Raw genomic sequence first — 15,041 nt, forward strand, 5'->3', positions numbered from 1 at the left:
TCCAGTGTTTAACTACCCTGACAGTTAGGAACTTTTTCCTAATGTCCAACCTAAATCTCCCTTGCTGCAGTTTAAGCCCATTGTTTCTTGTTCTATCATTAGAGGCTAAGGTGAACAAGTTTTCTCCCTCCTCCTGATGAGACCCTTTTAGATACCTGAAAACTGCTATCAGGTCCCCTCTCAGTCTTCTCTTTTCCAAACTAAACAAACCCAATTCCTTCAGCCTTCCTTCATAGGTCATGTTCTCAAGACCTTTAATCATTCTTGTTGCTCTTCTCTGGACCCTCTCCAATTTCTCCACATCTTTCTTGAAATGCGGTGCCCAGAACTGGACACAATACTCCAGTTGAGGCCTAACCAGCGCAGAGTAAAGCGGAAGAATGACTTCTCGTGTCTTGTTTACAACACACCTGTTTATGCATCCCAGAATCACGTTTGCTTTTTTTGCAACAGTATCACACTGTTGACTCATATTAAGCTTGTGGTCCACTATGACCCCTAGATCTCTTTCTGCCATACTTCTTCCTAGACAGTCTCTTCCCATTCTGTATGTGTGAAACTGATTGTTCCTTCCTAAGTGGAGCACTTTGCATTTATCTTTATTGAACTTCATCCTGTTTACCTCAGACCATTTCTCCAACTTGTCCTCCCTTGAGTTAAGATGACCTGGGGAAGGGGAGCTAGCATCCCTCACTACACATTTCAGTTGCTAGCGATACCGACTTAATACAATGTGAATTATTCAATTTCACACGTACACATTCCAAACTTAGCGACGAGACTGTTTAAGTCCAGTCATGTAGGTAAGACCTATGGTGCTTCTTTCACACTTATAATTGTACCAAATCATAAATATTTCAGGGGCTCATGTGTGGAGCTGGATGAATGCTGTAAATAATCATCCTTGAATATTTGCTTGAATTTATATAGGAATTTGCTCTGATCACACTCCAGCCCAATCTGCATTCATTTTCTATGAATGCTTGTGTCAGCGAAACAACCATATGTATGTTTGTGGAAAGCAAATTTCAAAGCCACACATGTAGTATTCCTGGAAATTGGAATTGATAGTTTAGCACTCAAGTATTTGCACCTGAAGTGTTTACACTTTTTCCTCAGGTAGGGAACAGAATCAATATGTTGTGATTTTATTTGATTTCTCTCATGATTCTCCAGAGCTGAAGGCAAGTTCTAACATTTAAGTCACATTTAGATAATATCAGTACCTTGAGTCATCAAGGTTCCTATTACACATTTGTCAATGAACCTTCCCACAAAACGACTGAGTCTCACCCAACCAGTTCATGCCATAAAATTCCACCTACATCAACCTTCAGTCTCCAGACCCTCAACCTAATAACTCCCATATCTACTAAGGGCCTGACCCAAAACCCACTGAAGTCAATAGGAGCCTTTCCATTGACTGCAATGGGCTTTACCGAAAAGTTAGGCATTACCACACATCCAGAAGGTTAGCAAATCCAGACACTGGCAGATCAACAAGGGAAATGAATTCCAGAACCAAGGACCCTCAGAGGAGCCCCCTATTGCTGTATCAAAGAAGCTCCAGGTTATGTGTGTCTGCTTTTAGCAAATTGTGACAAGCTGGTCCCAGAAAAGAGGTGGTCCCACAGGTGAGTGGGTCTCAAACCATTTAGGGCTTTATAGGGGAAAACCACAACTTTGAACTCCACTAGGAATCTAATCAGCAGCTCTGAGTAATGTGCTCCCTGTATGATGCCATTCTGCACTAACTTGAGCTTCCAAGTGGCCCCAGTCCACAGCCTTATACAGAACATTTTGTAGCAATCTAGTCTGTAAAGGAATTTCTGATGATAGCAAGGTCCACATGTGAGAGAAAAGATCATGCTCCTCTAGCCAGATGTCAATTGGAACCCGCCCCCCTCGCCACCCGATCCTTTCTGGCCTTTCGGAAGATGGCGAATCTGGGTCACAAATGGTGGCTGTAACTTCCTCGAACCCCAGGGTGCAGATATCCCCCTCACTAATTCCCTACAAGCTCTTTGGATTTAGCCTTCATCCACAGTTGGATTTAATAAAGACATTGATTTATACATAGATCTGCTGTGATGTCAACCTAGACCTTGACAGAAGCAAAGAAACATTTTTTCTCTTCCCCATGCTCCTGACTTTACAAATGATGACAAATCATCACCAGCACAGTGAAGACCACATACTTGCAGAGAATGGTTTGTGATCAAAACAAATTAACGCCCCCCCCGTCCCCAAAAAAGTCAAATTTTGGGAAACTGCAAATTGCTTCACGCTATTCAGTAAGCAGTAAAATAGCGAAGCTCATCAGCTTAAAATGTGCATTTGTTAAAACCTAATAATTTGCACAAAGGGCCAAATTTACTGCTGGCATAAGCAGGTACAGTTCTGAAGACAATGGAATGGCACCTGCTTCTGCCAGCTGTCCATTTGGCCCATTATATTCCCATTATCTCATGCAGAGGGTCCTAATGTTACGACTCTCTCTCAGCCTGTGTACACCCCTGCTTCCTCTCAGACATCTTCTATAAACTGTGTGAATTAAGTAGCAGAATTGCAGATACTAATGCCCGCCAAGACTGCACTATCGATTTGATTCACAGAATCTACTGGCCTCTCTCCTTTGAGGAAAATAGCTTTGATTCTTACGCCAGACAAACCATTTTCTAAGGGATATTATTTATTTGTGTGTGGAGGGAGCCTGACAAAGGTGCGAGGGGATCACGTGGGTTTTCTCCTCTGTTTCATTGGAGTGATGAGGAGAAGGTGGATTTTCGTAATAAAATGTATCTCATGCTGGATTGACATCCTCCAGCAGTGAAGTCCTTTATTGGCAGCATCTGGAGAAGAGCTAAAGCTTCAGCTCTGCAAGGTTTCCATGCTGTCAATGTGCTTCAGCCCTGACTTGGGAAAGACCATTTTTTATCATTATTACTGGTAGGACAGTAGCACCTAGGAGTGCCTGCAGAGATGGAGGCCCTGTTGTGCTAAGCCATGGATCTACACATGGTAAGAGACCATCCCTGTTCTGTCTACGTTAAAATAGATAAGACAGATGGAAAAGAGAGCGAGGTGAAATGACTTGCTCAAGGTCACACAGCAGGTCAGTGGCAGAATGGGAAATAGAACCTGGTTCTTAAATAAAATATATGGAGATATACCTATCTCATAGAGCTGGAAGGTCATTGAGTTCAATCCCCTTGCCTTCACTAGCAGGACCAAGTACTGATTTTTGCCCTAGATCCCTAAGTGGTCCCCTCAAGGATTGAGCTCACAACCCCGGATTTAGCAGGCCAACACTCAAACCACTGAGCTATCCTTCCCCTGTCTGACTCCTAGTCCAGTACCTACTAGACTATGTTGCCTTATTTTCTCTGGGAGATAGGATAGTTCAGTCTCCATGGCTCATCCCACCCTTAGTCCATCTGCTGAGATTGGAAATAAGGCCTCACTTAGTGTCAGTTGTGATAACACATGGTGCACTGTGAATGTTTGTCCTTCACCAGAGGAGATGATTTAATGGGTTGCGTAAGACCTAGGCTGCTTAGAACCACTAATTCAAACCTTGGCAGGTTCAAGTCACACCCTGGCCTTCTGAAGTACTTCAGCTAAGGACCATCTATTTAACTGTTTGTGGATCTATTCAAGAGACTAGGTGAGGAAGGGTAATATCTTATTGTAGCTTACACAGAGCTCTCTTTCAGGTCTGGGAACCTAACTCTGTCCCTCTCAGAGAGACAAGGTGGGTGAGGTAATATCTTTTATTGGACCAACTTCTTTGGTGAAAGAGCCAAGCTTTCGAGCTTACACAAGACACCTTAACAAGTGAGATGCTAAATACACAGAATGGACACAAAAAGGTCTTATGACTCTTTCTACAAACAGGTATTTGCCTACTGTTCTTGGTACAGTTCCCCTCACTCCATTCTTCTGCAAGTGTGCTGTGAGGAATGGCCCCGGCTTCCTGTCTCCACTCTGAAGCGAGCTGCATTTTAGTGGTACAGCATGTATAGCAAAATGTATATTAAGTGACCACCCAGAGGGCCAACAAAAACCTGGCACCAATGGATTTGGACTGCAGGCTAAACAAAATCATACTGTGGATACTCTAATAATTATTCCTTATGGCCTTATGGTATTAAAGATGGCCCTTGTTGTCTGTTTCACTGGATAGAGAAGTGAAGTACTTTGAGATTCTTTATAATGAAGGGTGCTACATTAATATGCTGGAGGGTTTTGGGGGGTGGGGGAATTTTGGAGCTGAGCTGTGAGAAGTCCAGCTCATTTTCACAAAGGACACCAAACAGATGCCAGATGATGACAACTTTTCAGTATGGATCCTAGCGCTAGATGATCATGTGATCCCTTTCCCATTAGTAATCCCCATGAGAGAGCCAGTTTCCTTATGTTTTCTTTTAAAACAAAATTAAAAGGATAATTTTAAATGATGCCATCTGTTCTGTCCACTGATTATCCAGATGTGCACTACAAAGCTCCCTTCAGAATCAGGAAGACTGTGTGTGCGTGTGTGTGTGTAATACCAATGATCTACAGAAAACTAGCCCATGGCAGGTAATTTGCTGAGATTAGTTTTTATCTGAAAGACACATACCTGAAATTGTTTCCTAAAGTGTGATTGAATCCATTGGCCCCTCTCCTATCATTTATATGTATCAGCACAGCTTATTCCTAGAGATGAATTTTAAGAGCTGAACTCTATGCTCCAAGCATCACTAGGAGAGATCTTCAATGGAATGGAGGAACTGTTATCAGAACTTGAAGGTATGGGTTGTGCTGATCCTGCAGAAGAACTAGTCCAGTTCCACATGGCATTCCACAAGTCCTTCCTGCTGCACATTCAGCACCCTGGTACGTATCTATAGGTTCACAGACAATCAAAAAAGCAGACCAAATGTTTACCTGTAAGTGAGGATTAAAATGTCACCATGACAACACAGTTGACACCATGATGTAGAACAGACTTCTGAGATATCATGCTGGCACTTCAAGTGCTTAAGAAGATGGAATGTTCCAGAAAGCAACATTGCACACTTCTGTCCCATCTCTCTGATCTCATTCAACATTGCCCTGTCTTCCCTTATGGAATTTAACAGGTTTTTTTCCTATATATTTTTTTTATCACAATATGGAATTTCAGAGAAGAGAGAGCTCTGCAGTAGCATTTTATAGGATAGTTCAAAATTCCTATAGAACGTAGCCTAATCTCTACCCAGTAATACAGCTTGGTGGAGTCATTACTATACAACTTTATTACCTTTTTATAAAATCGTATTGGATCCAACTCTATGAAATTTTATAGGACGTTTCCACTTGGGTTCTTCCTCCCATTCTCCAGCACTGATGGTTTTTCTCTCTCCATCACAAATAATCACAGGGGATTTCTTCTATCAGACATTTATTTCCCTGAACAAGCACAGGCACATTTCCTGAAAGACTTAGATCCAAAGTTTGCCCGTTTATTAATATTGCACTATGGATAAATAGATACTTGCAATAAATACGATGACAGTTATAGGATCAAATTTTGGCCCGAAGCTACATGTCAGTTTCTTTCCTGAATATCCATGTGAAGTGAGACAGACAGACTAACTCAACCCCACTTGAGCGCCTAATGATTACTTGGTGCTAAAGCAGTCTCTAGCCTGTCTATTTAATTGGCTCTCCCTTTCGGCCAAAATCCGTTCTCAGGTTGTGGCCCATGCTGCCAGCTATGATATGCTGACAGAATTTGTTTCCACTGTAAAATTAACATGGGCTTATTAGTAGAGTGACTGTGTAGACATGGGACCTCATGTTATAGAAAAGGGATAGCTCAGTGGTTTGAGCATTAGCCTGCTAAACCCAGTGTTGTGAGTTCAATCCTTGAGGGGACCATTTAGGGAGCTGAGGCAAAAATCTGTCTGGGGATTAGTCCTGCTTTGAGCAGGGAGTGGGACTAGATGACCTCCTGAGGTCCCTTCCAACCCTGATACTCTATGTGAGAATCATTCTCTATTCTTGATTTACTGACAAAAATCTAAGCATTGTCATCAATGTACTGCAGCTGAAGAGAAGCAAACTCATATATCAGCCTTGTGGAGCATCAATAACATGCCAGCTAAATTCTGATTCTAGACTCTCTATTGGTGGCAATGAGTAATTGATTCGTTGTAAGGAGCAAAAAGAACACACAGGATCTATAAACCACCATCAATTTTAAGACCATCACTTTCAAAAAGTCTCATTTTAGGGCAGTGATGGGTTGAATTGATTGAATCAGCAGGGTTGTGCTTCAGTCTCAGTATTGCTGGTAGAACTTAGCTCTATCCATCTGGACCGACCTACTTTGACATAGAATAACCCGACTGGTATTTTAAAGGCCTATGGGAACCATCATTGTTATCACCTCAAATTCAGGCATCTTGTCTATCGCACTCTGCCCCACCCCCATCACACTTCCGCCCAATATTCCTCCCCAGGTGCACCATTTTTCCCACATAAACACTCCCGTGCCTTCTTCCAAGCTGAATGGTCTGAGGTCCTTGACATTTAAATCGCTCTCGAAGACTCACTGCTGCCAAGCTGCTTATAGCGAATCGAATTGGTGTGACTGTTCCTGCTAACCTCAACTTGTCTGCCTGTCTTTGGGAGCTCCCCGGGCCAGTGGCCATTCCTTCTTCTCTGTCTGCACACCACCTAACCCACTAACTTAACTGTTACTGTGAACAAATAAATAACAATCTCAAAAGACACCATTTTTATACCCCCCCAAACCTTGCGACTCCCTAACGGATGGTGAGCAGGGACCCCAGGTGGCAGTTGCTAGTGCGAGGTCGGAGGAGGTTTGCACTCCCACTCCAAGCATGGCATTTGAAAGATGTACTGCAGATTGCAGCACTTGGGAGCCCTTTGGGATTCAAGGCTCAGATTTCACCTGTCGTTTTCTCAAGTCCTTTTTTATAAAGTCGCTGACCTAAAGACTAAGGTGTTATGATTACCCCCCTCATCCACCTCCCAAAATAGGGAGCCAGAAATCTTCAGCCTAATGCATCTTCTCTTGCTGTGGTCAGTCAGCAGGAAACAATCTTAGTAGCAGTGCTGGAGTGAGCATGCCAGGCTGTCCATATCTGGCAGATGGCAGCTAGACGAAGGGGAAGAGGTTTGAAGGAATGACAGCAGCTGCACAGGTCTATGTTGTGCAGAGGAAGAGAAAGGTAAAAGCATCAACGAGGGGCACACACCTGCCCAAGGTAGTGGACAGAGAGGTCAGTCACGCTCCCTCTAGGGATTGTACTAGTGGACAGAAAATGCTTGATCTAGAAGAATATGGGGTGAGCATCTTAGATGATTTTCAGGCTTGGTGGGCCAGTGAGACACTTGATGCATATGTTTGGAAAATCTTCAGCAATGGAATAAGGTTTCACTTTGAATTATATAGTTTGGGCTATAGCCTAGATTAGGCAACAAGCGGAAAAGTTTAACAGCAGTTAAATGCACAGGTTTCGCTTCTCCTGCCCAAGACAAGAGCCAGATAAAAATGTATCCAGACTCTTATGCACTTCATCAGGTGACACATGGCCTGATTCTGAATTCACTCACATTGCCACAAATCAGGACTAGCTCAGCTGACATCAATCGTGCTGCACTGGTGTAAATCAGAAGTGAGAGCAGACTCAGGCCCTGTATGTTGGCTGCAAGGCACAATGTAATGCCACCCCAGGGTGCTGTGCAATATGGACGTTAGGATTCTATTGCGTCAGTGTGGACAGATTTCTTCAGCCCCAAGTTCAGTGGCAGCACTGGCCATTCCGATGGGAGGCTGTTCAAGATAGTAACTTATCACTGGTAATACTTCTTCCTTTACTCAGACAACATCAGCTACAGCAGGAATGCCCTACTATCTGAGTCTGTATTGTCCCATAAAATGTCCCTAGGCAGCACTGTGCATCTGAAGGTGCCATCTTCTGGATGAGCTATGAATCCAAACACCCTAACCACTTGTGGTTAGCATACATTGAAAAGCATTTGCTACAGGAGAAGGGATGTTAGATCCAGTATCCTGGCCAAATGCTGGTGAGCATGACTACATTCTGCCTACCTAAATCCCCCCTACTGTTGGACATAACATTCTTGTGTGCTGTAAACAGCTATCATGCTCCACTCCAGAGTGGACTGCATTTTTTGTGATGGTGAAGCGATTACTTTCACGTGCACTGGGTGAAATCCTGATGTCTTTACTCAGTTCTTACTCTGTGCAGCTTTGGGATCTGGCCCATTACAATAGGATTTGGGATCCCTGGGGAGGAAAGGCCCTATGTAAATGTGAAAGTCTATTGTCTGAAGGTCAGTTTGTCTTAAATGAGTCTTTCCCCCTTTCCCTCTTTATTAAGGAAAATCTCTGAGTGATGGATGCAATTTTCCTCCTTCATTTTCACCTAACTTGCTGTATTGAGGCTTAGGCTCATGTTTTCTTACTTAAGACCTGCTCCAACTCCCACCAGGATCAGGGGGAACCTTTCCATTAACGTAATGGGAACTGTATCAAGCCCAAATCCCCTGGCACAGGGCCTGGTGGCTGATTTTGTGGGGTTTTAGCCTTAGGAATCTTACTGCTTGATTTTGAGGGGTGCTGGGTTCCTGCTACTCTCTCTCACATAGGTTCTAATCCTGCAATAGGATTTGCTAGCATGACCCATTACCCCCGTGCAGAATCCCTCTGAAGTAACAGGCTGCATTAGTAAGATACTGTGCTACTCTTGGGACTGTAGATTTTGATCTATTGTGCACACCTGTACACCAGTGAGGTGTCTAATGCAACTGATCCACAGACACTATGGTCCCATCCTGCACTATGTAGTGCAGTGAGTTTTTTAATGAGTTCAAGGGGCACAGGTTAAGGCTTTATGTAAAAATAATGAACCAAATTTTGCTCTCTCACACTGGTGGAAAACTGGAGTAACTCTCTTGACTACAAAGCCACCGTTTGCTTGGTTAGTCCAGAGGGTTGCCTTTCATCAATAAATGCCTTATTCCATCCCTTGGTGACATTTATGTTACCCACTATGTTGCTGCGATTAATTCACGTATTCCCATGCACATGCTAGCTAATGGCACAGCTATTTAATCTTAATGTTCTCTGATTTTAAACCAGGGTTTCTCAAACAGGGGTCGCCACTTCTGTAGGAAAGCCCCTGGCGGACCGGGCCGGTGCGTTTACCTGCCCCATCCGCAGGTCCGGCCAATCGCGGCTCCCACTGGCCGCGGATCGCTGATCCGGGCCAATGGGAGTTGCTGGAAGTGGTGGCCAGTAAGTCCCTTGGCCTGCGCTGCTTCCAGCAGCTCCCATTGGCCCCGAGCAGTGATCTGCGGCCAGTAGGAGCCGCGATAGGCCGGACCTGCGGATAGGGCAGGTAAACGCACCGGCCCGGCCCGGCAGGGGCTTTCCTTACAGAAGCAGTGACCCCGTCTGAGAAATTCTGTTTTAAACACTTACCCAGAAACAATTCCAATACTGAGTCCCAGATGAAATATGTTATATCATGGATATTGCTGCCAGATGTGCTATGGAATTGTGAGCCCAGCAGAGTTTGCGCTACGAGCATTGCCAATGAAATATCTTTTTCCAGTTGAGATTTGGGTTCTATAAACATGAAACACCCTATTTAATCCATCTCCCCCACACAGGACACCCACTCACCTGCTCCTCTCTCTAGTCTAGGTTTTGTGCTCACCCTGAGGGATAGCTCAGTGGTTTGAGCATTGGCCTGCTAAACCCAGGGTTGTGAGTTTAATCCTTGAGGGGGCCATTTAAGGAACTAGGGTAAAAAAAAATCTGTCTGGGGATTGGTCCTGCTTTGAGCAGGGAGTTGGACTAGATGAGGTCCCTTCCAACCCTAATATTCTATGATAAACAAATCCAAAGCACACGTGCACTATACTTTCCATTTATTATTTCTTTCAGTGCCAACAGTTCTAAGCACACCTAGTGCCAGCCAGTTAGTTTTAAATATTATTTGATGTGAATTGTGTCTACATTGGTTGGGCAGAGCCCTCTTTCCTCTTGTGTTGGAGACAATACCACTTCATATCCCACCTCACCATCTAAACAGCCAGGACTGAACCACTGAGGGCCAGTCCTCTGCTGGTGTGAATCAAGCAGTAGCTCCACTCAAGTCACTGTGAGTATGCCAATTTACACTAGCTGAGGATTGGGCCCAGAGACTTTCCCAGCTGCTCTCTTTTGAAAAGAGACTCAAACGGCTACTTCGCTTTAGCTCTATTGTGGTTCCTGAATTCCACACCCAATAGTCTAGTGAACAGCCGCCACTTCAGCTCTAAAAGGACAGTTCTCTGCCCTTTATTCAGTGAATGATGACCTGATCTGCTGCTGGGAGGTATCACTGTGTATTAACCTGGTTTGCTAAAGTCAACCCAGACTACACCAAGCCACCTGTTCCACTAGCTCTCTGGACTTTCATGCTTTCTTTCCTCTACAAACGTGTCACTGAGCCTTTCTCCTATGGCCCTCCTTAAGGGGATTGGGGTCAAGTGCATCAGACCAGGGTGTGAATAAACTGACTTTAGACTCAACGTAATTCTTTTAGCACATTAAGGATGGTAATGACCATCTGTGCACAGGCTCTGGTGGCTGCTTTGAATGCATTCCTCTTAGAATTCAGGACGTGGACAGAAAGAAGTGCTTTGGGGAACAGATGTTCTGGAAGAAGACGGACTGATGAATCAATAATGGAGCAACCTTGTATTTTAGAAAGCTGTGGTTTTTTACGCTGGTCTATGCAAGAGACTGATGAGATCCAAAGGCAATTCAGCAGCTTATTTGGACAGCTTTTGAGTGACAGCTGGATAGTGCCAGGTAGAGGGAAAGGATAAAGGAATATATCAAGGAAATGCGTCAATGCAGCCTGTGAAAATGAGCTCTGACTGCAGCTGTGCAGAGCAACAAAGAACAGGAGAACCTGTGTCCTCAACAAAGCAGCCGCCATGAAGACCCCCTGAGCTGAGCTGGAATAACCCCATGGCCTAAAGCCACTCACTGCTGAGGGCTTTCAGCCCTGTGGCCCCCACTTCGCACTGCCCATTGAACCTGACCACCTTGCATGATTTACAGAACTGTCCTGAGGAGGAGGTTTTCAATGACTAGTGTCTCGACTTCTTTGTACAGGAGCATTTTTACACTGCACAAATGAAGTTTTAAATGCTTGTTTGTTGGGCAAGGCATGGATCTGATCCCTGTTTTGTTGTTTTTTTTTCCTGAGAGAGATTTCCCTCACTATCAGCACTTTGCAGGGGACCGGAGGAGAGACAGCATGGGGGAGGACAAAAGAAGAAAAAGCATTAACCTAATGTGTATCAAGCAGCTTTCCACTTCAGAGATTCTTGCTGCATTTGTAATGGGGCATTTGGAGCGTACATTGTATACACAGAATGTATTTCCCTTCTCCAGTATTCACCATCAGTTCTCTCTGTTGCTCTCGTTCCCTCACTCTCTTTTTTTTGTGAGTTTAAACCAAATGCACTGGCCATCTCAGCCAGTGACAAAAAAATCTGTCCCTGAATGAGCCAACCAGCTCCCATAGCAACAAGACAGACTGTGAACATAACACGCGCTTTTTTCTTTTCCCCTGAGAAACTCACTGCATTTTTTGATTTTCCCTCTGCTGCTCAAAAATGTGAATGATGGTTATGGAAACATACCTCATCCTATCAGGCTTTTCAGGAAGAGGGTGTGGGAAGGTGAGAAAGGGAGGCATTGCTTAGCCACAGACAAAGACTTATCAGCCTATTTAATTTAGTATGGGGCACCTGTCCCTAAAATTGCTGAGTGCCAGATGGATATCCTGTGACAGCAGCCCTAGGTAATGTGTCACCATGACACTCACCATGGTGGAAATTCCTTTTAGCTACAACAGAATATAATGGTTGATGTTCTCATGATAAATCTACCATATAGAGCGGTGGCAAGTTCTGTTTGTATTCTCCTCACTACACCCAGCAAAACTGAAGGTCTCGCTGAGTTCCAGGCCTCATTCTATTGAATAAATACTGGAAAGAGAAAGTGTCGTCATAGCTGTCTGCGGTTAACTTGAAAATCACATGACTTGCAGGCTAGCTTCTCTATCAGCTCTAGATTCTGTCTCAAGTTACTGAAAGCCTTTTTAATACACTAAGTCCTCAATAATAAAATAAAGAGCAACTGGATACACATAGCATGACCCCTCATCAGCCAGAAATTAAATAAAATTCCCAAATGTCCTAAGCCAGCAATCAACAAGTTCCATGTAAAATGTGGGGTGGATTATTTCAAGGATTGTCTCTTTTATGGTTTCTATAAAGCCCTGCTATGGAATATGAAGTGGCATCTTTCCAAAACATTACACGTCATGCAGGAGGTTAGAACACAGTGCTGTCTGGGCCTTGGTATAGTTGAGTTTCAAATAAACTCGTTGGATTTACGTGATTTCACCCCTTAAAGCTTAAATTTTCCACCCAGTAAAACTGGCCTGCATACTCACAGTACTAAACTAAATAGGGTGTGTGAGGTGCTGTTACACTCCCAGTAAAGCCCTGTACACGAGTTTATCTGGTGTGTAAATAATAGTGTAATGAACACGCTGAGGAGCCAGAAAAGGTGCAAGGAAGGTCTATGTTAAAACTCGGAGTGCCTGGCTTTATTTAACACATTCTTTCACCACTGACAGTTGCTTTTCTTGCAACACTCCTGTCTTGTGGCTCCAAAGTGTATTAGTTAAACAGAGGTAGATTTCTTTCTACTTATAGCATCAAATTTAAAGGCCATTTCATGATGCAGTGTCAGAGTTGCACCTAAGCAGACAGATGTGACTTTCAGTATGGCGGCCCAAGTGAGGGTTTTGTAGAAACTTAACTTGGTCACAGGTTTCAGAGTCGTAGCCATGTTAGTCTGTATCAGCAAGAAGAACAGGAGTGCTTGTGGCACCTTAGAGGCTAACAAATTTATTTGGGCATAAGCTTTCGTGGACTAAAACCCACTTCATTGGATACATGCCGTGGAAAATACAGTAGGAAGATATATATAGAGAGAGAGAACATGAAAAATGGGTGTTGCAAATTAATTATAATGAGAGTAATCAATTAAGGTGAGCTATTATCAGCAGGAGGAAAAAAACTTTTGTACTGATAATCAGGAAGGCCCATTTCCAACAGTTGACAAGAAGGTGAGAGTAACAGTAGGGGAAAAATAGCATGGGGAAATAGTTTTTACTTTGTGTAATGATCCATCCACACCCAGTCTTTATTCAAGCCTAATTTAATGGTGTCCAGTTTGCAAATTAATTCAAATTCTGCAGTTTCTCATTGGAGTCTGCTTTTGAAGTTTTTTTGTTGGAGTATTGCGACTTTGAGGTCTGTAATTTGAGGTTTAGCATAAGGATACATTTTGTACTCATCTGGATTGTCAGTGTAGTCTTGGCAGAATTGAATCACATTTCTCTCTTTTCTTTCAGATGCTACTTTGATGGTGTGAAAGCTGCTTGGTGAATGGGTAATATTAACCTTCCACAGCAGCAAAAGATATCAAATTACTATTGGCTGTTACTAGAGCTTCTAACATATCAGAAAGATAAATGTTTTTCGAGAGCCATATCCAGCAGTGGAGACATCCTATTCCTCCACTGACTGGGGCAAATGTGTGTTTTGTAAGGAAGACACAGGTGTAGTTGATTAATCCGGCAGAATCAAAAAGAGTGCATGTTGGATCTGGCTATCAAACAATGTCAGACACTTTCGTAAGCTGAATGCACTTCCCATACCGATAAACATGTGTAGATTAGATGACAGTGATGGTATTGAAAAGTCTCTGACCAAGAACAATGGATGTTGGCACAAATTCTGCTATATCAAGTTTTAACAGGACCACACTTAAAAGGCCGAGGGGAAAAAAAAAAACCAGAGAAAGCTGTGGATTAACCCAGATGAACTGCAGAGGAAATATGCATGTTTAACTGAGCAACACCAAGGCCCCCCAGAAAAAGAAGCCTGCTTTATTTGTGACATGAACCTAGTCAGAAGGCCTCCATGAAGCTTCTACCTTCAGCACTGATCGTCGAGTCCACAAGTGTGCACTTCAGCTGCAAGACCAGAGCTTGCTTGCAAAACTAAGTGCAGGGGACTTAGAGGCCCAAGAGGCAAGATGTTTGGTGTCTCTCTCTAACAAAGTCAGGGACAAGAAAACTGAGCAAACCCACATGGAGAAGATGTCGCATGGGATTGCCTTTGCTGAACTGATAGCATACACTGACGAGACAAGACTGAAGATGTGGCTCCAGTCTTTGAACTAGCAGATCTCCCAAGGCTCTATACAACTACACTAGACTATCTGGAAGTGATGCTGGCTGGGTGCATTCACAGCACTGAACTAAAATCCTGTATGCTTTGACACATTCCAGATCCTCAAGCACACGAAGAAGGATGTGGTTTTTGGCTTTAACCAGGATATTGGATATGTCCTCCAAAAAGCATGTGAGGAAGACTTTGATGAAGAAGCATTTCACCTGTCCCAAAGAGCAAAAATTATTTGAAGGTATGTGTTTCAAATGAAAACACAGTGTACTGGATCATTGGACCCAAGATGCCGGATCACTATTGGCACTGATGTCCGGGATATTTGATGGTCCGAACATTAAAATACAGTCAGAACAAGTGTCCATTAATACAGCTACCCTTGCTGTTGTACTGCAACAGTTAGGCCAAAGTAACATCCAATGCCGTGAAGGCACAAAAAGTTTGTACCACAACAAAGCTTGAGACATGCTTTTACCAATCTGTGCTGGTTTGAGGCTTCATGCATAGATATGAAAAACTGAGCTAGTAGATAACTTCTTGAAACTTGGATTGTCCATCTCCTATGACAGCACTGGCCATCTCTACCAGCATGGCAAACAATGCATGCCAACATTTGAACATGTGAATATAGTCTGTCTTCTAAAGCTCTGTGATGTTCTGTTCGCTGCTGTGTCCATAGACAGAAACCA

At 43.5% G+C, this 15,041-nt stretch overlaps 1 protein-coding gene and 1 long non-coding RNA gene across 4 annotated transcripts in view; both read right to left on the reverse strand.

Annotated features, from left to right (window-relative positions):
* Nucleotides 1–15,041, reverse strand: part of GNAO1 (G protein subunit alpha o1) — a 301,610-nt gene that overhangs the window by 179,476 nt on the left and 107,093 nt on the right. The gene's annotated exons all lie outside the window — the stretch shown is intronic.
* On the reverse strand, nt 486–13,007 carry LOC115660353. The gene is made up of 4 exons (XR_004002806.1): nt 12,918–13,007; nt 4,693–4,701; nt 1,393–1,395; nt 486–498 (listed from the first exon to the last, which is right to left on the reverse strand). It is a non-coding gene; the product is annotated as an uncharacterized LOC115660353 (long non-coding RNA).

The sequence above is a fragment of the Gopherus evgoodei genome, chromosome 12 (assembly GCF_007399415.2).
Source record: "Gopherus evgoodei ecotype Sinaloan lineage chromosome 12, rGopEvg1_v1.p, whole genome shotgun sequence".
Lineage (NCBI taxonomy): Eukaryota > Metazoa > Chordata > Testudines > Testudinidae > Gopherus > Gopherus evgoodei.